This window comes from Sprattus sprattus (genome assembly GCF_963457725.1).
Source record: "Sprattus sprattus genome assembly, chromosome: 1".
Lineage (NCBI taxonomy): Eukaryota > Metazoa > Chordata > Actinopteri > Clupeiformes > Clupeidae > Sprattus > Sprattus sprattus.
In genome coordinates this window covers 36,075,425-36,102,779 of record NC_137920.1, presented here as the reverse complement: position 1 = coordinate 36,102,779, position 27,355 = coordinate 36,075,425, and the positions used below count along the sequence as shown (strand labels likewise).

The 27,355-nt window shown below is 46.2% G+C and overlaps 1 pseudogene across 1 annotated transcript in view; it reads left to right on the top strand.

The window, feature by feature from the left end:
• LOC308369467 (alpha-1,6-mannosylglycoprotein 6-beta-N-acetylglucosaminyltransferase B-like) overlaps nt 1–27,355 on the top strand; it is a 127,530-nt pseudogene that overhangs the window by 21,816 nt on the left and 78,359 nt on the right. Inside the window, exons 5-10 of the transcript in view lie at nt 985–1,064; nt 7,483–7,627; nt 21,423–21,491; nt 21,970–22,010; nt 23,933–24,008; nt 27,186–27,225. The product of the transcript in view is annotated as an alpha-1,6-mannosylglycoprotein 6-beta-N-acetylglucosaminyltransferase B-like (transcript). The remainder of the gene's footprint in view (nt 1–984; nt 1,065–7,482; nt 7,628–21,422; nt 21,492–21,969; nt 22,011–23,932; nt 24,009–27,185; nt 27,226–27,355) is intronic.

The following is a 27,355-nucleotide window of genomic DNA, read 5'->3' as shown; positions in this document are numbered from 1 at the left end:
GTTCCTCTCTAGTTCATCATACAAATGTCCACAAGAAAATAGACATTTGTTGTTATTGACCACCCCCAATTAATCCAAATGCCCAAGATGACATTCTTGTAGCACCTCTACTAGCATGTCCAGTATTAGGTTTGGTTAATGGCCTGCACATGTTTTGACACCAGACCGTGAAATCCCATTGGCCTGGTGCTGCCTATATCAGCGAATTCCACATCGCCCTGAAATGCTGTCAAAATGTGAAATGCTGTCAAAATGTGAAATGCTGTCTGTCTGTTGCTAATAATTTTTCAGAGGTTATTTTACGGCCTTCTGAGCAGATAGACCTGAGAACCTCTGCCAAGTGCTCACACACTGATTGTACACTGGTGAAAGGGCTCGTTTTGACCATCTCATCATCCTGCAGCTATTCCTGTCATATATTGGCATGTGATTTCACAGGTTGTACTGCAAGTCAATATCTCCTCCCTTGAATTCCTTGCCATGCAACTCTGCAACACCTTTTTCTTATTTGTGTTTATCATCAAAGTATGCCAATGAAATAAAGATCAACTTCTCATGCAGTATTCATGGTTGTGAGTGAGGCTCCCATTTTCTCCTTTAACAGTCTGTCACCTGGGATGAAACACATCATACATTATGCCAAGGTGTATACAGTAGGTGTTATATAAATTAAATATATTTTTTTTTACATTTTCCAGACCTGAATATACATTATAATATTCTGAAATTGCTCTGCCTTGTAGAATACCGCAATACATTTTAGTATGGAAGGCGTCCCCTCACCCGCTAATAGCTGTTTAATTAGTGTTAGTTCATAAAAATCCAGGGTCAGGTGCTATCCCGAAGCAGGAGTTGGCATCAAATAGCTGAATCTTGATTAAACAGCCCTCGTAATAAAATCTGGCAAGGTTCGAGCCAAGAAAAAAGAAGGTATTATCGAAAGCTCCCATGATCGCTTGGCGACACTTCCCTTGCCATTGGCAGGTGCCTCTCTTATCAAGCCCTGGATGCTATTGAGTTCAAGGATGTGACGTTGACCTTCACCATCAACGAGTATTTCTCAGGTGACAACAGGGCCATTGACGGGATGGTGATGATGATGATGATGATGATGATGATGATGATGTGACACGGTCTGTCACTTAAGCTGTGCTCTCTCGGTCTGCTCTTCAAAAGGTGTGAAACTTCTCATTACATGTCCGAGTGGGAAGTTTGAGAAGGTTACTCAACTCCCCTCCCTCCCTCCCTTTCTCCCTCTATTCCCTCCTCTCTCCACCTCCTGCTGAGAGAGAGAGAGAGCACCAGACATCACCTGACTAGCTCATGTCTGTTTAGGGATGGGCACAGCCTTGACTGTTAGTCAGACTGGTGGAAGCAGTCACAGTATTTGGCCTTGTTTTGTTTTGTCTGCGGGAATGTTCAGTATTTGGATTCGGTTATTTTTGTTGGTAGTTCGGCCCAGAGTGTCCTATGAGGTGCTGAAGCCTTTAAGTGAACTTGCCTCTCACAAACTCCCTCTGTTTAGTATTCCTGAGATCATCCCCCCTCTCTGTAGCTGTTATAGACTGCTTTATATTAGCCAGAGCTTACTGACAGGTATTAAATCTCTTTGAAGTCATCTTAATGGCGTGTTTATCGTGCCTCTAGCATTGTCATAGCTCCATGGCTTCTAAAGAGGTGTATGTCCCTGTTGTAGATTTCTCTTCCAGTGTGTGTGTGTGTGTGTGTGTGTGTGTGTGTGTGTCTGTGTTACTGAAAACGAAGGTTTCTTTATGTATGTTTTGTTTGCATGCACTTCTCTGTGTGTGTACACATGACGAGTAGGTTCAAGTCTACAAAGTGTGAGTGTATTTGGTCTGTATAGTTATTTATTACATGAATATTACATGAGTAAATGTTATGAGTGTCCATTTGGCAGGAAAAAGGCTATTTAGTGCCACTTATATTCTTGTATTTTGCTCTCAGTGCCCCAAATGCCTCCCTCTCTCCTCCTCTCTCCTCACTCCTCTCCTCCTCTCCCTGGACCTTCACCTCTCTGCTGAGCTGTGGTGTGGCATCAGGCAGTAATGACAGCGAAAGCAATCGTAACAAATGTAAATGGATGTTAATTCTCTTTCGCCCAGAAACATGGCTGATAAAGCCATTACCTGTTCTGTGCCTTTCCCCCAGGCCTGACCTCCTCCTCCTCCTCCTCCTCCTCCTCCTCCTGCCCTTTTTCCATTTCAGTTTCCCCTTGAACATGTATGTTCACTCTCCACTACTTTATTTCATTGCCTCACCTTTCCATCCCACTCCTTCGGTCTCTTATCCCCTCTCTCTCTCTCTGACTCTCTCTCCCTCCCTCCCTCCCTCTCTCTCTCTCTCTGTCCCTCTCTCTCCTCTCTCTCTCTCCCTCCCTCCCTCTCTCTCTGACTCTCTCTCCCTCCCTCCCTCCCTCCCTCCCTCCCTCTCTCTCCCTCCCTCCCTCCCTCTCTCTCTCTCTCTCTCTGTCCCTCTCTCTCCTCTCTCTCTCTCCCTCCCTCCCTCTCTCTCTGACTCTCTCTCCCTCTCTCCCTCCCTCTCTCTCTCTCTCTCTCTCTCCTCTCTCTCCTCCCTCTCTCTCTCCCTCCACCCGTCCTTCACCTGCTCTCCCCTACCCCTCGGTAATTCGTCAGGCTCCTAATAACATGTGGTCGCTCCGCTGTAATTGACTTAATCTATGTGATGAGGCCGGTGACAGCGGTCTGTGATTTGTGGCGGGTGTTAGAGCATTGCCGAGCGGCGAGGAAGGGGTGCTGTCAGCCCCTGTCCCTTCAGGCCGTCTCTGCAGCTGATAAATCTCTTATACAGCTCTTTTTAAAAAAGAGTTGGGGAGTTGGTGTAGAAAGCCCTGTTATTACGCCTGTCACTTTGGAGACAGCTCCCTCCACACGTCTGTCCTCCAGGCCCCTGTCCTCGCTCCTCAAGTCCCCAACATGCTGGCTTCTGGCTTCGCTAGGGAGCCACGCGGGAGCCGACATGCTAGTTGGCGACTAGAGCAGGATTAAGTGTGGCTGACCACAGCATGTGACAAAGCCCTTGGCTAGGAGAGTTCAAGGTTAAAACAGACTACTTCAGAGGCTGGTTTGGATTACACTCTGAGATAAAAAACATCAAGCAATATTTTTTCCCATTTTTTATCTGCAATGTTTTGTCTCATGATAATCCCTTCCTTGGTGGTGGTAAGTGGATAAGTGTGTGTGTGCGTGCGTGCGTGTGTATGTGTGTGTTTGTGTGTGTGTGTGTGTGTGTGAGGGCACAGCGTGCCCTTCTCTGTGATAGCTAGTAATCCCAGAGCAATGAGGCCACAGAATCCGCAGCAAATGAGGTAAAGCGGCGACCGAAAGAGAAAGAGAAAGAGAAGGTGAAAAGGAAATTAAACCCCCCCTCGCCCTCCCCCCCACACTCCTGCCTCCATCTACTCCTCCTCCTCTCCTCCCCCCTTCCCCTTTGGCTCGGAGCCTCGGCCGACCTCTTTAATTCTGCAGGTGAAAGCCATAACATCAGTCAGAGTCCGCTGTGGTCACAGATAATTGGCTCCATCGGAGCAAGCGAGACAATGTCAACATAATTTGTTCCCCTCTCTTTTCATTTTCATAACCCCAGCCTGGGCTGCACACTATTATGTATCAAAGGTTAAAGCGCCGCCCGGCCGTCAGCACGTCTGAGCCTCTGAGAGACGCGTAAGCAGGATTGTTTGGCCCTTCTTTGTCCCCTTACTTTTACTTCTCAAAGTGTTTATTTGACTTGTTGCATCCATTCATACTTTTCTTTTGGTGTTAATTTTGACCAGCTCCGCATACTTTTCTTTTCAAAGTGTTTTGGACCAGTTACATCCATACATTTTATTTTCATTGTGTGTTCAGTTATATCCATACTTTTTCTTTTCAGTGTGTCTTTATAGAGGCTGAAGCAGAACAGCGAAATAATACTCGTAAAAACTGCCCATAAAGTCTGAAAGACTTTTTTTATATAACAAAATATAAATCCATCAATAGCAGCAAGGTCAGATGAAATGGATGGGAAATGGTTTATTGTGCGAGTGAACACTCCGCCATCGCACTGCCCTTTAGGGTTATGTCTCCACCATCGCCCGTGGATAAGACTTGTAATCCAGAATGGCTCATCCAGTTGATACCTTAAGAATACAATAAACCTCTCACGTGTTCTAAGATACTTTGAGATGGCTAGTCCTCTAGGTTTGCTTGACCCTGTAATCCATCTGAGCAGTCATCGCTAATGTAGCTATTGAAGCAAATAAAACATCCTAATGACGGACGCCTTTCATACCTTTTCATATATACATGCTGGTCTGTAATACAGCAAAGGGGGCAGCGGACTGGACATTTAATTCCACTCCCCTCACATTAGCATGTCCTGTATTCAGTTTGGTAAATGGCCTGCATATGTTTGGACTGAGAAATCCCATTGGCACAGTGCTGCATACATCAGCGATTTTCACATCGCCCCTGAAATGCTGTCAGAAAGCGAACATCTTGTGCTAATTTGAAGTATTTTTTCAGAGGTTATTTTTCGGCCTATTAAGCAGATAGCCCTGAGTACCTCTAACGTGCTCACTAATGAGTTCGCACTCCACGCTTTTAGCCCTGATTTTTCACTCGTTTTTTGGAGATCGCAGACAAAACCCCAGATCAGAGGTAAATCGGCCTTCACTTGGCACTCGCAGTCAGTCTCATGTGTGAGCCGCTCAAAGACACGATCCAAGAAACTTGCTGATGCCTCGCAGACGCCCGAAAGACATCAAACATTCTAAATATCCAGACCTGTCGCGGAAATCCAAATCCTGTAGTGTGAAAAGTGCTGTGAGTCGGTTTGACTCGCAGTGAGGATGTCGACAAGCTTCAGCAAATGAGCGGGCAAGACACAGGGTGAGGGGAGACATGGGGGAGTTGCTAAACCTGCAACAAACAAGCAACACGGATCTTTTTATTCCTAGTTTGTTCACTGCAAATCATTGCACATGGATTGCTTGTTTTTTTGTGGACATCCATTTTGGAAGAAAAACATCCTGTATCTCACATGTGGCCAGTCCTTCCACGTGTCACTTCTCATGTGTTTTCATGACAGAACGTAGTTTGGAGACCACACTTGTCAGAGATTCTTCCTGGTGAAAGGTCTTGTAATGTATGACCCTGCTGTTGCAGATCAGTCATGTAGGGTACAAACCGGACAAACCCTTGATTAACCCATGACAGCAAGTTGTGTAGTGGGAACAGTGCTGCGATCTGACGACCTTGAAGGTCATGCAGTGTGTCTGTGGCATAAGTGCACACACTGATTGTACACCGGTCAAATGGCTGTTCTCACCATGTCATCATTCTGTTGCTATTCTTGTGGTATTGGCAGGTCATTTTACAGGTAGTAAATCAGTATATCCTGGCATTGTTTCCTTGTCAATTTCTTTTCAATGACAGTTTGTATCCATCATCAAAGCATGCCAATGAAATATAGATCAGCATCTTATGCACAACTCGTGGTTTAATGTTTGTGATGAGTCTCCTGTAACATATAGTCACTTCTGTCAATATTTTACACAATGAGGTGAAAAGGTGATTGCGATAATTGCAATTTTGGATAGAGCAATAATAAACACAGCCTCATGAGTCTACTTCCTCGGGCAGATCAATAGTATTCCCTTCAACGGTACATACAACTACATCTTCACTACATTGTTATTTTAAACCGGGCAATCAAAGCAATAGTTATGATATTACCCTGTAGATAAAGGTGGACATTGAGCTGCCAACAGGGTCAGCACTGACTGGCCCCTGGACTCCTGCCATTATAGGGATTCCTGTGTTGTTTGCAATAGCATTAATTGATTATTTAAATATTTAATTAAACTATTAGTGCATAGCTTACCAAATGAAAAAAAAATATTATATTTAATCCTTACTGTATAGGTGCTCTCTGAACTGGGGTCGCAGCTGAATGAAAGTTAGAATGGAGTAATCCTTAACACAATAGCATTATATTCATACCTTTAGCTAGTTGGTCTTCCTAAAATGTACTTCTGACATCAATTTCAGAACTGTGAATATGTAGGCTGGAACTAAATTGTCCAACTTGTTTCCACACTATCCTTATGTGTTCTTACTTCTCAATCATATTAAATATGGGCAAAATGGACACAACATAGCATAGCCTACGAGAAGAAATGTGTATCAAATAACGCATTTACTGATGGCAATGCAATATCAACAAGCCTCCCTGGCCTTTTTGGACGCCATGGTGTTTACTTAAACTCATTATAGCCATGAATCAACCAATGAAAGAGCAGTACTCGAGCCATAAACTCAGGCTGTGTTTAGGCGAAAGCGCCCCTTTTATGTGAAGGCTCACAGACTCCCAAGCCTGCATTGAGTCAACGGACATCTTAATCACCAGTGTAGTACCGTTCAACAGCAATTCAGGTTTGTCAACCCTGGCTTTCCTTGATTTTCCTTGATACCCCTTTGTAAAATCTGCACTAAACTCCCTTCATAGCTCTCTGGTATATTGTCATGTGACCACACACTGCATGAAGAGGATTAAGATAGAGCGATTGGTCATCTCTTTGTAATTGGCAAACAGAGAATAGGATGTCACATTCACACAGACACATTTTTTATTAAATTTAATCGCATCCTTTTGAGGTAGTAAAATGGCACCGACTGACATCGCAATTGCAATTAGATTAATCGTGCAGCACAAGATGAAACCCATCGTACATTATACGAAGGATGTGGATATTAAAGATGAAATATATTTTCACATTTCCCATGTGTTGAACAGTTTTTTTAATTAGCATTGGCAATCGGTCAGGATGAGGGTCGGAGAGAGAATGAGATGGTGGGGTGATGAGCTGATTAATGATATCTCCCTCCTACTCCTCTTTTTGCCCCTCTGTAGTCTATCGCTCTCACTCTCTTTCTCTCTCTACTTCTATGTCACATGTTATGTGTCTTCTCTCTCTCTTACCTTCTCCTTCTCCACATGCACTTGTGTCCTCATCCACTACACCTGCTGTCTCACCACACACCTCAGTTGAACATTTATGAACATATTCATTTATTATGTAATTACTTTCATGGTTTGGAAGGCTCTGAAATTACCATCTGAATGTCCTTCATAATACCTAATGCCCTTTGTAATACCTACAGCCTGGATATCCTTTTCAAAGTAATTTCATTAACCTTGTTCATTACGGACATCACGTTAATTGCCGAATTGCCACATTAAATACCAAATTACAATAACAGAAAGCTGTAAAATGCAATAGCTGCTCATTTTGGAAGGACTGGTGTGCACATAAAGATATGCTTTTCAAGCACATTTCAAACAGAAAACGTCCCCATTGTATTGCTTTCACGGGTAGAATGTGATATTTATTATCTGGCCAGCTCTGGTTTAGGCTTTGAGTATCACTCTCTTCCTCCCTTTGTCCCTCTCCTCCCTGTGCAGTGATGGGCGTAGTGGAGTCGCGCGGCGTGCTGAGGAAGATCAGCGACATGCTGGAGGTCATCATGAAGAGCGTCGACAGTCTGTCTCGGCTGGACAACACCAGCGATTCTTGCCGCCTGGACGAGCTGAGCTCCGCCATTAACAGGTGGGTTTGTGTTCAGGTCCAGCACTGGGGCCTCTGGACCGTCTCAGGGGAACACATCCTATACTAATCTAAACAGAAAGCAGCAGTGCTCTCTAGCCCTGTCTAACCCGCTGCTTATGAGGAGACACTGTGAAGGCATGCTGTAACCAGCTCGTTATTCTACCAATTGTAACGTGAGGATTAGATTCGATGCTTGAAGCAGTTCAAAAGACTCATTGCAGCTGACAGAAGCAGGGATATGTCATTCTGCTTGTGTCTGCACTTTAACGCAATTATATATTTAATTTATGGTATGTATCAAGGCGAGACTTCTTGTTGTTTTTTGTAGAGGTTTTCTGCTCTTTTACAATGTCTTTTATTATAGAGGCCTACAGTTTGTGTGGAGCTGCACCTAAAATTGAGTAATACTGGGTCATTGTGTTGTACTGCTCAGGATACCATTACTTAGCAATTGTGTGGTTTGTTAGCCAATGGTGCTGTTGCAGCAGTTAGATCCAGGCAGTTAGTTTAAGATGTAGTGAAAGTAGCTGGATCCGCTCCTCGTAATGAGTGTGGTGCCTCGTCATAGCAATGTTTGGTTTCGTTTAATTAGGAGAATATTCACGCTTGGTGACTTTGCATTTGCTGTCTGACAAGATTGCGATACATCCATGTGAGATAGGGAGAGAGCGACTGAGACAGAGAGTTAGGAAGACAACGGGTGTAACTGACAAGATCTTCTCGTTTTAAGATTGGTTCATGTTTCGTTTTCTTTCCTTTCACACGGTCGTTATTGTGACACGCTCTGACAGGGGCTTCTAAAGATCCGTCCGCTCTGTCACAGCACCAACACCCCCCGTCCCCCCCGGCTGCTATCATCCCTCATCTCCTGATCACTCGTTTCCTCTGCGCCGCGTGGCGCTACCTCATAGGTAATGAGGGATATGAGGAAGGACAACAGGAGAGAAGAAAAAAATAGTCGAGGTAGCCGTAACTCCATCCTTGGACCCAGTATTTATAATGCGATTTTTCAACATGCGGTAACCCTCTGTGGAACTACACTGAAGATATATACATATAATAGCATTCAGGTCACTGAAGCCGAAGCTCTAAGCACTGAACACATAGCAGTACTCTAAGCACATAGCAGTCATCTCACTCCAGCTGAAGCCCTAAGCAATGAACAGGTTTTTCTTCCTTGTTCCTGTGGAGCCTCCGCCCGCCTCATTACAGTTTCCACATGTACCGGAGCAGTCATGCGTGTTCTGTAGTTTGTTAGCGTTGCAAAAATGTGATTAATATAATCTGGCACAGGAGTTAACTGAAATCAATGGCTTGTAATGCTCTACACTCCATCAGGTAGCTGTGACCTTGGTCCGGGATCGGGGTAATTACAGGAAGCTGGCTTTTTATTGCCAGCCTTAACAAGCTCTGGCAATGGGATCTCCAGGAAGAGGGGTCGCGCACCATTGCACCATGTCAGGGCCCCGGCTTAAGACGGGGAGATATAGGTGGGTCATCTCTGACCTGCCCTGACTGATAGACTGACGGCCCTGACTGTGCTTTACCCACAGCCTAGCTTTTCTTCCTCCTCCCTCCAGTGGAAGATGGGAGGGGTGTGTGTGTGTGTTGGGGGGGGGGGGGGGGGGGGGTGTTGTGAAGGGTTGGCAAACCCCATAGTGAATGGGTTTGAAGGGTTCAGTTGAGGTAATGGCAAAAATCGAAGCCAGCCCCTGGGAAGTGAACCAGAATTAAGGCCCCATTTTTTAATAGGGTGCCATGGCAGAACACAAAAGCGAAGCCCCTGACAGAGCTCCCTGATTGGGCAGACAGCAAGTGCCAGAGCCCCCTGACGAGGCACCCTGCGTCCAGGATTAATGTAGCCTTGGCGGGGAGGCTGGCTCTGTGACTGACTCGGTTGCCATGCGAGACAAGCCATGTCTTCCTCCTCTCTCGCTGCTCCCATAGAAACCCATTAAAGCACCAGACTTCCCCCCTGTCTCAAATCTGGGTCTTGGTGTTCCAAACAACAAATTAATCAATTAAAGTGAAGTGTGGCCTCGCATTCAATTTAGTTGAGTGGATCCAACACACAAAACACATTTTAGATTACATATCTTTGGAATAGCCTGTCAAGCTAATTCCACCAATATAAGCAGGAGGCAATGAGTGTGACATGGCGCCAGATCTGGCATTATTCCATTTTGGAATGTTAATGAAAAAAAATTGTATAATTCTGTGCCCTATGCACGACACACTTGGCAACGGTTTCTGTGTACCAGTGTGCAGTACGTTGAAGTGTAGTTGCACAAGTTGCGGTCTTTCAAAAACGATTTCATAGCACAGAAGACCTTCAAGAACCACGTCCAGTCTTAGTTCTATATCTAAGCCAAGCACAGGTTCATGGAGTCTTGATTTGTCATTTTGGTTCATTGTCTGTTTTTATGCACTACAGTCTGATAATCAAAACCTTTGGGCTGTGTTTGCTCAGATAATCCCACAACTGTCCCACAACATCAGATCATTTTATTAAGTATAATAATTTAATGATGTTTGTACCTGTTTGTTGTTAATGAGTTGTATTTCTCACTGTTTAGTGCAGACTAGAATTCTACACTTTACGCATTGTGTTTGGTGCAGGTATGAAGCTGTTGAGGCATGAGTTGAGTAGCGTTATTGGCTGACAAAACACCAATCAATCAATATGATCACTATAAGGATCTCTTCTGTTTTCATGTTCCACTTCTACTAATAATGTACATGGATGCACTTTGAAAGCAGAAATAACAGTAAAAGATGAACCTTCACCTTCAGATTGGCCATCTTTGCTGTATTTTAGCATGATTAAAGCACAGCTCTATCTCTGTGTGGTTAGCGTAGCTGCAGTCCTGCTCAGGGACATTATAGGTCTGGCTGGGCGACGCTACACTGATACTCCCTGACATGGCCAGGGCTCCTCGGCAGTAAGGCCACATCGCTGTTGCTTTCCCAACTTGCAGCGCAGCGCCAGTGATATGCCTCCCTCCCTCCCTCCCTCCTTCGCATGAGCCAACGAGACGTAATATCCCCGGCCTATATCTGAGATTTGCCCGCAGGCCCAGTATTTGTGCAAGGCAGAGGAATTTGAGGAAAGAGAAAGCAAGGTACAAACTAGGGTAAGAGGGAGAGAGAGGGAGGGAAAGAGAATGAGAGAGAGAGATAGGAAGAGTATGATACTGGGTAGAAGGAGAGGGAGAGTCAGAGAGAGAGAGAGAGAGAATGAGACAGGGAAAGACAGCAAGAAAGAGCAAGAGTGCTCTCTTCACCCAATCTCTCAGCTTCCTCACAGGGCGATGTGGGTCATCCGTGAGAGCGGGCTGTGCCTCAGGCAGCTCCATCACATTAAGGCTCAGCATTAGCTCCCTCCCCGTATAGTGAGCGCTACAGAACACTATAGCAAAGGGGTAAAACTCTCTTTTCGGCTCGGTCCCCCCCCCCCCCCCCCCCCCCTTTCCTTCAGCTAAGACTGAAGTCGTCGTCTAAGACTCACAGCTCAAGTAGCTTGCTCCCACTTTTTTGGACAGCAAGCTAATTACAGGGAACCTTTAGCGCCCATGCTCGGCAGCGAGCGAAGGAGCTAGCTTTGCGTTACTGTCAGTCTATTTAAGCTGCTGCTTGTTCTTACTCCCCTTCTGAGCCATTCAGTTCAGTGCTTGACATTTATTTCCATGTACCTGACAGACAATGTCACCAGCTATTGCGCACACACACAATCTGCCATTATCTGACATTTAGGTAATGTTACTTTCAAGCGCTGGTTGATGGGTTTAAATGGCTTGACGGTACCACAACCATTGAACACGATGCAGGATGCATTTTCTGTCACGCACACTCACACATACTGTACTGTCTACTTTCCTTCCTCTCTCTCTCTGTCGCTCTTCTTCCCTCACTACTTCTCTCTCTTTGTATACGTAACTCTCTATCTTTCTCCTTATGTAATTCTCTCTCTCTCTCTTTCTCTTACTCTCTCTCTCTTTCTTCTTCCCCTCTCTCTGCTCCCCTGTGGCAGCTGCTGATGACAGGCTGGGAGGATTGGGTGGGGTGGGGGGTGGGGTGATGGTGGCGGCAGGGACATTCAGAGAGAGGCCACAACCCTCAGCGGGCAGCACGACCCAGAGTATCCTCCCCAGGGATCACTCCTGCCTGACAGTCTGCTGTTAGGAAGGTCACCGTGGGCCACTTGAGGGGACTCTCTTGAAGAGCTGTTGAAAGGGGGACTGGGCTGAATAGTTCCTACTACCAGGGGGATTTAGTTCAACTCAAATGATAATTAAGGATTTTCACTCTGAAATGAGGCGCTGGAGGGAGATGGTTATAAAAGAAGGAGCCCGCCGCCGGTGGGACCCAGTGGCTTTCTAAAGGGGAAATCAATGTCGTTTGGCAGACTTGCGTACGCAGAGGACACGGACCTGAAGACAGAGAGGCATCCGTCAGGACGGGTGCTCCTCGGACCGGCCATGTGTGCCGAGAGGACAAAATGATTGTCTGCTTTTTAATAGTGCACTCAGGGCTAAAAAATGGTGGTGATCAAAATAACTAACCTCGTTCTCATGCAAAGCCAGACAGACAGCTCGTGCAAAGTGGCGTCTTGGGATGATAGCATGTTTATTTCAAATGCTTTGTGTGCATATGACCTTTCCAGTAGTACATATCTTCCACTAGTTACATATCTCCTGGGAAGTGTAAAAATACATGTTTTTAAAAAATGTTAACACGCATCTCCATGTGTGTCCAATTAGCAGAAGCAAAAATGTCAAATTATGAATTGAATAGCTGGGCCACAAGTTTTTGTTTCAGTCCCCTCTTGTAGACTTCTCCTACAAGGCCCTGACTTCAAACTGGTAGTCAGCGTGAATTTGGTAAAATCTCCTCTTGTTTTGTTTATTGAATTACTGCAGCTTCAATGAATGTCATTGCCATTGCATCTGGTAATCCTTTGCATGAGAGCTAATGCAAAGTGTACACACACACACACACACACACACACACACACACACAAAGAACACACAGAGACAGAGATAGCGATAAAGAGGGGGAGAGAGGATTTTAGCTGTTTAACTCTCTCAGTTGCCCACCAGACAAGAGTTTCCACTCAGGGGTGCTGGAGCCTTACCCATTAGCCATACCCTGTGTCACCCCAGGCCTGTAGCTCATAGCATAATGCCTCGCTTCACGCTCTCCTGTCAAATTGGCCTTTTAAGGCCAGTATCTCCCAGCCCTTCTATAAAAGCCCCTCTCCAACATCCCCTCTCCCTCCTGTCCTTCCATTTGCCATTCAGTTGGCTTGCAACACAGGGGAGTTAGTCTTATCCCAGGGCAGAAATTGTATCGACAGTGTGGGACCTTTTCTATTTAACGCTTCATCTAAGTGCCTCACAATTAGTGTCTTTGTTTTACGTAAAGGGGGAAGCAGAGAGAGGGAAAGTTTCACAGGAAGTGGCTCGTTAGCCAGTGCTAATCTGTTTAGTCGCCTCGTAACGTCCTGTTGGATAAATTACAGCACGTATCGACTCGCACGTATTGAGTTGCAGATCAATTTATTTGCTGCAGGGAATTCACTGTGCTTTCAGGTGCGTTGTATTTTGCTTCCAGGTATGCTTAGCTCTGCTCTGGAGTCATGATGCAGTGCTTTTGAAACTGCTTACCGGTGTTTCTCTGCAGTCCGGCTGACTGATTAGATTTCCTCAGGGTCTACTCAACGCATAAGTCTCCCATAACTTTAACCCGTCGCCTGTTTGTTGCCTCAGTTTGTTTAGCTAATTATGTAAGACGGACACATGTGAACTTGATGTACTTTATGAACTGAAGGACCTTAGAAGTTTGGGGTCAGGCCTTTTTTTGTATGTGCGTGGGTGTGTGCTATGCCCCCAAGTGCCTGAGTAACCTGTACGACCTCTCGGACCTCAGCCAGGCCAGAGTACACGTCTCAATTCCTGTCAATTCCTGTTACGGCCCACCTTGGGCACTAAACAAGGAATTGAGGTCCAGGCGAGAGGTAGAGTTAACCAGGGGTATTTATTAATTCCCGCACAAGACCAAAAGACCCGAAGGCCAAAAAAAGGTAAGCTCTCACGCAGGAGAGCGAATTTGAAAAGGTTTAATGGAGGCGGTGGCGAAGCCGAGACCAGACACGCAATCCTTCCGTTGGTGGTTGAGAGAGAGCGCTCAGGTGGGAACTGGGCTCTTAAATAGGGAACGCCAGGTGCGCCTGATAGACACAGCAATCAGCCTGGAAAAGACGGACAAAAAGGGTGAAAGCAATAACTGCCCCAGCAGGGGGTGCTAGAAATAAACATCAAAAATATGAGCGTCCGTAACACCCTCTCACCGAAATGGTGGCTCTAGCCAACATAAATTAGCTGCAGGTACAGGAGGAATACATCCACATTCAAACACACAAGTTTTAGATGTTTACAAAAATTAGGCGTTTACCCGGGACACTTTCCCGGCACGTCACGTAAGGACGGTTTAATTAAAGAGAATAAACCCAAATGGCCATAACCAAAGCCTAAACACCACAAGAGAGGAAGCAAAAAGAAATAACCCCTTCCCTCAACCTAATGCCCACGAGATAATGCATCAGCCAAGATGTTATCTGCCCCGCGCACATGCACTATCTCGAGGTCGTATGGCTGGAGGATAAGGCTCCAACGCATAAGGCGTTGGTTAGAGTTGCGCATTTTGTTGAGGAAGCGCAACGGGTCGTGGTCACTGTAGACCGTGATGGGATACGACGACGAGCCGAGGTAAACCTCGAACTGTTGGATTGCGAGGACGAGGCTAAGTGCTTCCTTTTCAATAGTAGAATATACTCGCTGATGTTGATTAAACTTTCGAGAAAAGTAGCACACGGGATGCTCGACATCGTCAGGACCACGTTGAAGGAGGACAGCGCCCGCACCTACGTCACTCGCATCGACCGCGATGTTAAAGGGTCGACTGAAGTCGGGGGCTAGCAATACGGGTGCGGAAATGAGAAGACCCTTTACGGTCTCAAACGCACATTGACACATTTTAGACCACACAAACGGAACCTTAGGACTGAGTAAGTCAGTTAGAGGCGAGACTACGGACGAAAAGTTTTGGCAAAAGCTACGGTAGTATCCTACCATTCCTAAGAACCGCCTCAGACCGCGTCGGTCATCAGGCGCAGGGAACCCCAGGATAGCTGAAACTTTAGCCTCCACTGGCCTAACCTCACCCCCACCAACTACATGGCCTAAGTAAGTAATCTTTGCTTTCGCGAACTCGCATTTTGCTAAGTTCAGTGTGAGATTCGCATCGGAAAACCGCTGGAACAGCTCACGCATTTGACTCATGTGTAGCGACCATGTCTGACTGTACAACACGATGTCATCAAGATAGGCTTCACAACCAGACATGCCACTTAACACAATATTCACGAGCCTCTGGAAGGTCGCAGGAGCGTTTCGCATTCCGAACGCCATGACGCGATAACTTAGGAATGCGTCGGGAGTTACAAACGCGGAGATTTCTCTGGCGCGCGCGGTTAACGGGACTTGCCAGTAACCTTTAAGCATGTCGAACTTACTGACATAGACAGCAGCCCCCACCCTGTCTACACAGTCATCCGCACGAGGCAGAGGGAAACAATCTGGCCTAGTTACAGAATTAACTCGACGATAGTCCGTGCAGAAGCGCAGAGAACCATCTGACTTACCTACGAGCAAGCAAGGGGAACTCCAGGCACTAGTGCTGGGTTCAGCTATGTTATGGCTCAACATGTACTCGACTTCACGTTGCAGAAGTGCCCTTTTCGTTGGGTTAACCCGATAGGGATGTTGTTTTATCGGCGGAGTTGACCCAACATCGATGTCATGCTCGAGCACATTCGTTTGCGACGGTACGTCACCGAAAAGATTTCCGAAAGCACATATAAGCCGCTGGACATCCTCACTCTCACTAGGCGACAGATATGACAAAAACTCTGGGAGTTTTGCAAGCATTTCAGAGTTGCTAAGCCTGCCCACAGGGACAGACCTACTCGGGTCTGTTATGTCATCTTCTTCGGTTCCCACCAAAGACGACAACATAACAGGTGTTACTTTAGGAGGCGGAGGATCCGGGTTCAGGACCCCGGAGAGCGCCGCAGTATCGCTTTCTCGCTCGAAGTACGGTTTTAGCATGTTTACATGACACATACGGGAGCTTTGGCGTCGATCTGGTGTTTGGATCACGTAATCACGATCAGACACTTTCCGTTCGACGGTGTATGGACCGCTAAAACGAGTTTGCAAGGAGGAACCAGGGACAGGGAGCAACACGAGCACCTTGTCACCCGGCTTAAACACGCGTTCTTTCGCTTTGACGTCGTACCACCTTTTCATTTTTGATTGCGCACCTCGGAGGTGCGTTTTCGCCATTTCACGCGCAGTAAACAAACGTGACCGAATGTCACCGACGTGATCTAGCACACTTCGGGGGTTGGACTCATTTAACCAGGCCTCTTTGGGAACGGCCAGCGGGCCGCGGGGCGTGTGGCAGAACACTAGCTCAGCCGGGCTGAAACCAGTGGACTCCTGGACCACTTCTCTCGAAGCCAGTAGCAACCAGGGAACTCCCTCCTCCCAGCTCGCCCCTAGTTCAAGACAGTAAGCCTTGAGCATTGACTTAAACGTTTGGTGATACCTCTCCAATGCTCCCTGGCTTTCGGGATGGAATGCACTGGAAACGTTGTGCTCGATCTTGAGCTGTTTGAGAACTCGGGCGAAAACACGAGAAGTAAAGTTAGTTCCCCTGTCGCTTTGTACCACCCTGGGCAGTCCGACGAGCGAAAAGAACTTAATCATGGCTTGCACCACGGCTCTAGTTGTTATTTTCCGCAGAGGCACGGCCTCCGGAAAGCGGGTATTAGCACACATAATAGTGAACAGATAGAGGTAACCACTAGTGGAACGTGGGAGAGGACCTACGCAATCGATGATTATGTGCTCAAATGGATCATTGATCACAGGGATCGGAAACAGCGGAGCGGGAGGAATCTTTTGATTCGGCTTGCCTATGAGCTGACAAATATGGCACGTTTTACAGAAATGCCGAACGTCTCTCTTAAGTCCAGGCCAATGAAAATGACGCAGGACGCGATCATATGTCTTAGTGACACCTAAGTGTCCTGCAGCAGCGTCGTGGGCTAATTTGAGTATTTCCCCTCGATAACCAGTAGGCACGACGATTTGCGACACTACCTGCCAATCATCTGGGACGTTGCGAGGCTTCCATTTTCGCATCAGAACCCCGTCGCGAAAGAAGTAGCCTTGAGGCTGCGACACAAGATCAAGGGAAGGATAAGCCGACGCAATAGACGAAGCGAGCGTAACATCCTTCGTTTGGGCTTCAACCAATTCCGCTCTGGAAATCGGAACTTTAGCAGTTTGAGTCAACTGATGACTTTTCGTATCACCGCTTACAGTAGACGGCACGGACTGAGGAATGTTAGATTTAACAGTTACTTTTGACGGGGCCAAATTGAGATCTGCCAGAGAGGTGTTCTGTAAATCATCAAAGACATTGGCACCGGTCGCGTCTGTTTGCTTGGACATCGAACGGGTGATAGCGCAAGACGGGAAAACACTCGGGAACAGTTTACCGCACTCGTCCCGGTTAGAGGACAGTGGTACAGAAACGACCTCGGGTAACTTAGCAGACTTTCCCCAAATATCCCCACCCGCAATATCGTTGCCGAGAAGGAAATCGATGCCTGGCACTGGCAAAGACGGTCGTACTCCCACTACGACGCAGTCGGAGACAAGGTCAGACTCGAGCTGGATTTTGTGAAGAGGAACTGGAATGAAAGTCATACCAATACCACGTACCAATACGCTACTCCCTAGTGCAGTCTTGTTAGATAAGGGCAGTACTCCCTCTAGTAGCATCGATTGGCTAGCGCCTGTATCGCGAAGAATCCTGACAGGTTTTGGTTTACCGCTGCCTAAAAGCGAAACGTAGCCCAAGCGCACGAATGGCTTGTAACCCTCCGACTGATCACTCTCGACACCCTTGCTCGCAGACGGTAAAGTTTTTCGCTCAGTGACAATCAACCCTGTACCCTTGGCGTTTCTCCTTTTGAGGGTCAGACAGTCCACCACTAGGTGACCAGGTTTCTTGCAGTAATTGCACTTAACGTCGGAGCTCGGACTCTGGAAACGATCAGTTTGGCGTGGGCTACCCCCAGACAGCGAGCTTACTCTGTGCGAGGTCTCAGTCTTCCGCAGCCGGTCGCGCATCCCTACTTTATGCGTGAGCACGAACTCGTCCGCTAAAACAGCGGCTTTCTCAAGGGTCGTAGCTCTTTGTTCGTTGACATACATAGCAACGGTGTCGGGGAGACAGTTTTTAAATTCCTCGATCAGGACTAGCTGACAGAGTTGCTCGTAATCACCCACGTTCTGTGCAGCGCACCATCGTTTAAAAAGCTGCTCTTTCTCTCGAGCGAATTCCACGAAAGTCTGTTTATCGGCTTTGCGAAAGTCTCTGAAGCGCAACCGATAGGCTTCGGGTACTAGCTCATACGCTCGCAGGATGGCGCTTTTTACTCCCTCATAGACTGCACTCTGTTCTACCGAAAGTGATGAGTAGACCTGCTGTGCCCTCCCTACCAACACACATTGGAGGAGGAGCGGCCAAGCAAACCTGGGCCAAGACAACGAAGTCGCGACGCGCTCGAAGTGGACAAAGTAACGGTCCACTTCCCGTTCGCTGAACGGAGGGACCAGTTTAATATGTTTTGCAACATCGAACGCCTGATGCATGGGAAATTCGAAGCCTTCCCTTCTAGCATCCAGTTGTAATTTAGCAATTTCATAGTGCGAGGCGAGCTCTTCCTTACGAGCGCGAAACCGCAACTCCTCCTTCTGAACTTCTAACTCCTCTAGCTCTTTACGCAGTCGCAGCTCTTGCATTGTGTGGTCGTGATCCTGCTTGCTACGAACGGGAGTTTTAGAAGCTACCCGAGTTTTCTGAGTTTTAGGAGTTGTGACAGCAGTAGTTTTTGGAGTTGGAGGTTCGCCTCCGACAGCTCCAGTGGGCGGTACCTCAGACGCATCATCCGACCCCTCCGGATCCTCAAGTGGTTCATCTAATCTAGGAATGATCCCTTCCTCAACTAGACCAGTAATTAAGGCACTCAATGTGGTATGCTTTTTACGCCGTACATCGTAATTAAGAGTAATACTATAATGAGCGGCTACCTCGACCAGCTGATCCTTCGTTAACTGTTTCAGTAACGCCACATCAGGTTTCTCAATAAACTCTTTTACAGACGCCATCACGTACACTGAATTACCTTTTACAAAATATGATTTAACCCTAGGTTAGACCAATGTTCTCTAGAAGTGCGCCCGCAAACGACACACGGGAAATCTAAACGATTTCGGAAGCAGCCCGTAGCTACTGAATTAAGCAAAGCTTAAGGAAGTGGCGTTAAAACCACTGGTGAAGTGTACCGCAAATCAAGCTATGGTGAAACTTGACCAAGCAGCGCACAAACACAACACTGCAGAGCAATGTAACGTAGTCGTCACACAAAAATGCAACGCTCAAAAACCCCTTAACAAAGCGCTACCAAGGGCAACGCGGAAATTTTACAACAAAGCGTAAAACACGCAAAAAGTCAGTCAAGTCACAGCAACAAATCAGAACACGCAGTGTAACCAGAACAGTGCATTTAACCGGATCAGCAGAGTTCCCCCTCCCTAAACTGGAAACTCTATACCTGAACCTAGTCTTCTGGCCGTACTGAGCTCGGGGCCTCGAAAGCCCCCTCCTCAGATATTGCCCGAAAAAAGGTGGAAAAACAGGTCGGTCTTCCTGTAGAACTCTACTTAAACGGGATGCACTTACCTTGTTCCGTACACTCGCAAAAATCTATTTAAGTTACGACGAGACGAGACTAGAAAAGGCCGAATTCAAAAATCTTATGACAACTAAGTCAGAAGACACGGATTGAGCCCCCAATCAATTCCTGTTACGGCCCACCTTGGGCACTAAACAAAGAATTGAGGTCCAGGCGAGAGGTAGAGTTAACCAGGGGTATTTATTAATTCCCGCACAAGACCAAAAGACCCGAAGGCCAAAAAAAGGTAAGCTCTCACGCAGGAGAGCGAATTTGAAAAGGTTTAACGGAGGCGGTGGCGAAGCCGAGACCAGACACGCAATCCTTCCGTTGGTGGTTGAGAGAGAGCGCTCAGGTGGGAACTGGGCTCTTAAATAGGGAACGCCAGGTGCGCCTGATAGACACAGCAATCAGCCTGGAAAAGACGGACAAAAAGGGTGAAAGCAATAACTGCCCCAGCAGGGGGTGCTAGAAATAAACATCAAAAATATGAGCGTCCGTAACACGCGCGTATTGAGTTGCAGATCAATTTATTTGCTGCAGGGAATTCACTGTGCTTTCAGGTGCGTTGTATTTTGCTTCCAGGTATGCTTAGCTCTGCTCTGGAGTCATGATGCAGTGCTTTTGAAACTGCTTACCGGTGTTTCTCTGCAGTCCGGCTGACTGATTAGATTTCCTCAGGGTCTACTCAACGCATAAGTCTCCCATAACTTTAACCCGTCGCCTGTTTGTTGCCTCAGTTTGTTTAGCTAATTATGTAAGACGGACACATGTGAACTTGATGTACTTTATGAACTGAAGGACCTTAGAAGTTTGGGGTCAGGCCTTTTTTTGTATGTGCGTGGGTGTGTTCTATGCCCCCAAGTGCCTGAGTAACCTGGACGACCTCTCGGACCTCAGCCAGGCCAGAGTACACGTCTCCCAGGGCCTTTAAGTTATACATGCATGTGTGCATCTCTCCCCATCTCTGCCAGCAGCCCACACAGTTGACTCACTGGTTTAACCTGAGTCCTGAAGCAGAGTTTGTGCCTCGCTGGAGTCGTTTAATCTGCACACAGGAAATTAATTCCATCCTCCAAACATTAGTTATAATATTTCTTAGTAATAATGTGAAGCTCTGTGCACAAATTATATAAACCAATAACATAAAACAGGTCACGCAAATGTGGATGCAACAGAAATAAATAAATACAGTATATGAGGCCTTCCTCTTACAGGCTATAGATATTCTCTTCTTTATTCCATAGGAATTTCAAATAGCACATTTGTCTCAATGTTAGATTTAGCCTATAAGATATTTAGCTTGCTTACATTAGCTAGCTAAACTTGGATGTTTCTTTCCCGGTATGCTTGCATTGTGTAGTAGGCTAAAGTTCCAATAATTTAAGTATTGACACATTCAGACATACATTCAAGAGAGTCATCCTGAATCTTTTCCTGTATCTGTCTACCTTTCCACAATTTTCCTTCATAAATTGTAGTCTTTAGCCTTCTTATGGTCACTGTGAGGGTTGTCAGGTGCAATCAAAACAAACCACAGGGAGAGAGGAGGGGACACCGCAATCCTTCATGTTATTACTGTGGTCAAATATAAGAATAAGTATAGTAGGCAGTTGATTATTATTATCCATTTAGATTTATATGAATGTATTTATTTTTGGTGCTTCTTAGTGCTCTTGGTCTCCTACGCACAGTGTGTGCCCTGCATGAACATAGCAGCGGCCCTGTGTGACATCTCCTTGGTAGTTGATATTTATGTTTGTTTGTGTGTGTGTGTGTGTGTGTGTGTGTGTGTGTGTGTGTGTGTGTGTGTGTGTGTGTGTGTGTGTGTGTGTGTGTGTGTGTGTGTGTGTGTGTGTGTGTGTGTGTGTGTGTGTGTGTGTGTGTGTGTGTGTGTGTGTGCTTTGTTTTTTGACCTCTCAGGATGCAGCCAGCAGGACTGGTGGAGTGCATTCAGGCCATCACCCAGAACGTGTCCAACATGGCTGATAGGTGAAAATTCACCCTAGTTACCTCAGGACTCCGGAGCTGCATGAAAGTATATTTATTAGACAAACAAACAAAGAAAATTGCAATCAGGCTCCCCTCCCAGCACAAGTGAAGTGAAAGTGAAGGCAATGATAAACCCTTCGCACAAGGTTTATATAGTCAGAAGTTTAGCTTTCAGCAGGGATAACCACGTGGTGGATTTCTCACGTCCGAGGCTCCCTGTCTTGCAAGGATGGCAGTTTTGCACAAGGTCGGAAGAAGCACAGTTCCTTTCTTATCTCCTCTGGTCTAAACATGCTCTTGTTCATATGCAGACTTTGTGGCACCTAATATTCTAGTTACACACACAGTGAGAAAAGCCATGCTCCTGCTTTCATAAGCACATGATTCATACAAGGAATATATTAATACAAGGCACTTGATTATTATATTCTTAAGTCATTAACAGTGTTGGGAAATAATCTCTATCAATGGCCGTGCGGGTGGAGCAGATTCTACAGAACAGCATGGCAGCAGGGAGAGGTTGGTTAGCTCTTTGGACCTTTTGTCAGATGTAGCCCTATTTACTTTATCTAATACTATCTATTCTTTTTCTATTTATCGACTGGCATTATCATACAAATTGTTGCCTGTGTGTGCTTGTAGTTTTTTTCTGATGCTCTTCAAATAGAATCGGATTCCCATGGTTATACGCATGTGTGTTTGTGGGGAACAGTTCTGCCCTTCAAGCGTGATACATCGGCCGCCTGTAGACGCTAGCTTGCGTAAAAGAAAAACGCTGGGATGTGAGAGATGGGGCTCACACTCCGTGATTTGTGGAGCACATTCCCTTAATGTGAGGAAATAAATGCAGCCTGTGCCCCTATAAAAACAAATTAAGCACGCTGTGGCGGGCGCACAGGGTGGGAGACAAGATTCAATGAGGTCTAAAGTCAACTCACATTTCCACTCCATTCCTCCACTTTATGGCTCTGCCCGCATGCCAGGACCCAGGCCTCGCAGTCCACTGCTGTGCTTTAATCATACCATCAATTATTCTCTCCAGGCCAAGTTGATGCAGACATATTTTTTCCTCCTCCTTCTTCTTCCTCCTCTGCACCCGTTGGCGTAGCCAGTGCCCTGAAGGCACACCAGTTGCATCTACTTCCCACTTAACGCTTCCTGTGCAAAACAAGTTCCCTTTATTATTATTTTGCTGCCTTTTGTTCAGCGTGCAGTTTGTACTCTTGTGTATGTGAGAGGGAAGGTCCTGTGTAATGATGGAGGAACGAAGGGGGCGAGCACTGGCACGGCGATCAAACATGATTCTCACTTCAGAGTCGGAGTTCGGAGGCCAACATGCAGCAAACGTGTCTTCATCGGCCTTTTCGGTTAATATTTTTTTCCCGTTACATTATTATTTTTATTGTCACACTCAACTGGGTTTACTTATATATATATATAAGTAAACCCAGTTGAGTGTGACAATAAAAATAATAATGTAACAGGAAAAAAATGATGAACCGAAAGGGTTTTATATATACTGTATACTGTATATATAAAACCCTTTCAGTTCATCATTTTTTTCCTGTTACATTATTATTCTCATTGTCTCAATCAACTGGACTTACATATATATATATATATATATATATATATATATATATACAGTATATACACATATATAAATGTAGTTAAGCCCAGACACTTTTAATTGTCACTGCTTTAGTAGTGGAGTCGCATACACAATGTCTTTCTCCCAGAGCTGTGTGCAGGCACTGTGGGGACTGTAGGAGTCCTCTCTCTGTCTTCCATTAGGGAAATGAGAGGCAGTCGGAGAGGAGCTCCGTGATGTAGTAGTGGTGCATTCCCCCAGCCTCCTCTCTTGGCCGCCCCTGCCTACTGAGAGGCCTGTTAGCCAACCCAATGGAGCAATTAATGTGATGACTGCGGTCCCAATGAGTACGAGGATTCCCTCGGTGGAGTAAATCATTTGGGAACTCACTTTCTCTCTTTCTCGCTCTCTTACTCTCTTTCTCTCTCTTTCTTTCTCTCTTTCTTTGTCTTTCCTTGGACTGGTTAATTTCGCTCTCCATACAGGGCAGGTACCTTGAAAGTGAGATCTATCTGCGTGCTCTGTGAAACATGTTATATGGATGATGTGACAACACAAGGTCTAATATTAGATGCTGTTGAGATTCTCATTTTCCACAACATAGCACTCCCTCGTCTAGCTCACGGTGTGTTGCGACAACTACGGAATATAGTTTGTCTTGATTAATGTATTATGTTCGTCTGTTTCATCTTAGCTCCACAGTTATAACAACCAGTGCATAATGCATCATGAAGGCAGTGGGAGTGAGGTCATCTATCTCCATCAAATTCAGCCATGTTGCCCCTGTGACACCATCATGCATCTTTATGAGGTTGACTCTACGAGACTAAGATGTCCTCTCTCTCCGTAGCTGTCAGAGATGGGACGACTGGCCAGTGTGAAATTCCCAGAGAATCCCGCTGCCCAGATTGTCCCGGAAAGTGGAAGTTAGTCACACTATTCCAAATGAATGAATGAATGAATGAATGAATGGATGATTGGATGAATGAGTGAATAAGTGAATGATTGAATGAATGAATGAATGAATGGGACCACTTCCAAAACACCTTCCAGGCACTTTGCCTAGATCTCTGAAAGACCCTTTACATTTATCTTTGGGGATCTCACGTCACTTCTCACAAGTTTTTTATTTCCAACCAGTAGCCCTGTAGCAGTTCCAAAAGAGTGGATCAGCCTGATTACACTCTGGAGTTAGAGAATATAGCCCCAGGGTATCTGAGACATCTACATCGCCGCTGGTTTTAGTTACCATCCAAATCAAACATCTGATTGTAAGACTCTGCGGTACTACTGCTGCTACTGTAGTAATACAACTGAGGGCCTTAATTAGCCTGATCAGCTGGTTCGAGGGAGCTGTATTTGGGTTGCAATTAGTCTCTTGGGACCAGACGTGATTAACACACCAGCGAGTTCAGTTCAGTCTACATATAACTCATGGAAAAGGACTGGAGGTGCGTTGGAAGATCCACCCCTCCACTTTCCCCTCTACTTGAAGCCAAACACTTTCTATCTTCCTTTAAGGCTCACCTTCGGAAGGTGTGGGTGTTGGCTTAGAAATGTCAAATGCTATTAATATTATATTCATTTCCACCTATATTTAGTCCACATGTCATTATGGCTGTCTCTAGAGAGATGTAAGTGATAATGGCTGCCGAGGTGTCCTGTTATACAAAAATATTGGATGAGGCAGAGAACTCAATGACTCAGCAACATTGGCACCTTTCAATCAAACGTTATTAACTGTGGTTGTTATAGTTACCATGCAAAGTTTCCAGAGCATTGAGAACAGTGATTAAACTTTAGGTGTCCCTTTATAGAGGAATATGGGGTCACCTGCCAGCCAATCAGAAAATAATATTTCCTGTCACCAAGGTATAAGTGTTAATATATTCCTGATAATACATACATAAGGTCGAAACCAAACTCTGCAGCCGGGAAGATGTTCAGGAACAGTGTTATCCACACTAAGTGCAGGCATTTCTATTGCGGTAGTTTGCTAACCACCACCACACCTCTCAACCTACCAGCACTGCCTTGAGCATTGAGCATCTGAGGACATGAGGATGAGCCTGAGGCTGAGGCTGCATTATCTCACACGCTTACACTGTAAGGAGTCATGGTCTAGGTTTAGGGTGCTCAGTCTTACACGCTGAGAAGTCATGGTCTGGGTTTAGGGTGCTCAGTCTTACACTCTGAGGAGTCATGGTCTAGTTTTAGGGTGCCTAGTCTTACACTCAGAGGAGTCATGGTCTGGGTTTAGGGTGCTCAGTCTTACACTCTGAGGAGTCATGGTCTGGGTTTAGGGTGCCTAGTTTTACACTCTGAGGAGTCATGGTCTGGGTTTAGGGTGCCTAGTTTTACACTCTGAGGAGTCATGGTCTGGGTTTAGGGTGCTCAGTCTTACACTCTGAGGAGTCATGGTCTGGGTTTAGGGTGCCTAGTCTTACACTCTGAGGAGTCATGGTCTGGGTTTAGGGTGCTCAGTCTTACCACATGTGTTCACTCTTGCTGCAGGTTTCATAATGACTTAACAGCACCACACCTGATTCCCCTACCTGAGCTCCGTCCTCAAACATGAAATGTGAATTGATAGAAACTACCTATAATTTTGAACATTCTCTCCTGCTCTCAGTTCCATGGTTGTTGCACAAGGACGCCCTTGAGAAATGCCCCCCTAATCAGTTGTATCAAGTGCTCCTGCTGTGTCGCACTGAATACTGAATACTACACTCCCTTAGCCCCTCACCTCCCTGATAACGGTGTTTCCATATCTCTTTTTCAGCTAAGTCTCTAAACACCTATAGATTTAATCCTAACCTTGGAGCTCCGTACCAGATTCCGCATGCAAACACCACAGTACTGTTATCTCAGTGAACTTATTCCCCAGTCCCGCTTGACCACATGTAGTTCCACCTGGAGAGCTGTGTGTCAGCAGCCTGCGTCCCTGCAATCAGCAGGAGGTCACAGGGTCACGACTGCTGCCTCATCTGCTGGCCCGGGACCTCACCTGGAGCAGGTTTCAGGCCGGATTGGAGTTATTGGAGTGAATGCACACAACTCTGCTGTTGTCCTCTGCCTGAACCGGGCTTGATGAAGATAATTGTTTTACTGAGTTGATTCCGCTCAGTCATTCTCTTTTGGCTCCCGCGTTCTCTTCCTGGACGCCTTCCTTCTATTTGTCTCTTTCTCTACCTCCTCTCCCTCCCCCTGTCTCTCTCACTCTCTCTGTCTCTCCCTGGTGCTGATCTCAGAACTGTGTTGTGAGGGCTGAAATGTCCAAGTCTTAGGTGTCACCATGTCTGCACTGACACTCTGGAGGGAGCTGGGAGACTGAACAGGGGCCTTTTAGTGTCACTGATAATGAGAACCTGAGTGTGTATTTCTGTAGGACATGTCAGGTTGAACTGTTTTGGTGCTTTGCCAATTCACTGTGTGTGGGTGTATGTGTGTGTGTGTGTGTGTATGTTTATTTGTATGTGTGTGTGTGTGTGTGTGTGTGTGTGTGTGTGTGTGTGTGTGTGTGTGTGTGTGTGTGTGTGTGTATGTGTGTGTGTGCTTGTACACAGTCTCTCTGTCTCTGCATGCTCTTGCACGCCTTCCCCTCTGCCTACAAAACACCTTAGCGAGTCGCCAAATGAATCACCCCTGTGTGATCCAGATCTATCTTTTGTTCCTCATTGTATCATGTGTAAGTGGAGGAGTGTGTGTGTGTGTGTGTGTGTGTGTGTGTGTGTGTGTGTTTGTTGGTGTACATTGTCTTCATTCATGTTTTTAGTTCTTTGTTTTACTGAATGTGTATATGCTTGTAATTTCTATCTTGTTCTCTGCATGGTCACACCTCCCCCTCTGCCCTTTGTTTACATCTCTTTTGTTCTTGTTTTGTTCATTTTATTTTGTGTAAGTGGAGGTGTGTGTGCGTGTGTGTGTGTGTGTGTGGGGGGGGGGGGGGGGGGGGGGGGGGGGGGGGGTAGGGGGGTACGTTAAGGGGTGTGTGTGTTTGTTTTCTTTATGTGTATTGTGCGTAAGTGGAAGTGTGTGTGTGTTTGTGTGTGTGTGTGCGTTTCCTTTATGCTCTGTGTATTTGTGTGCTCTCTGTGTGCCAGTACATACTCTCCCCGTGTGTTCTCCTACACCAAACTCTTTGTCTGTAAACATTAAACACTTTGGCAAGTGGCCCACATTACGGGGGCTCTGTGATCCAGATACCGGAGCGTGTAGCTCTCCGCGGCCCACCTCACTTTCACACAGCACAGCAGAGCGGCAGTTACGCAGG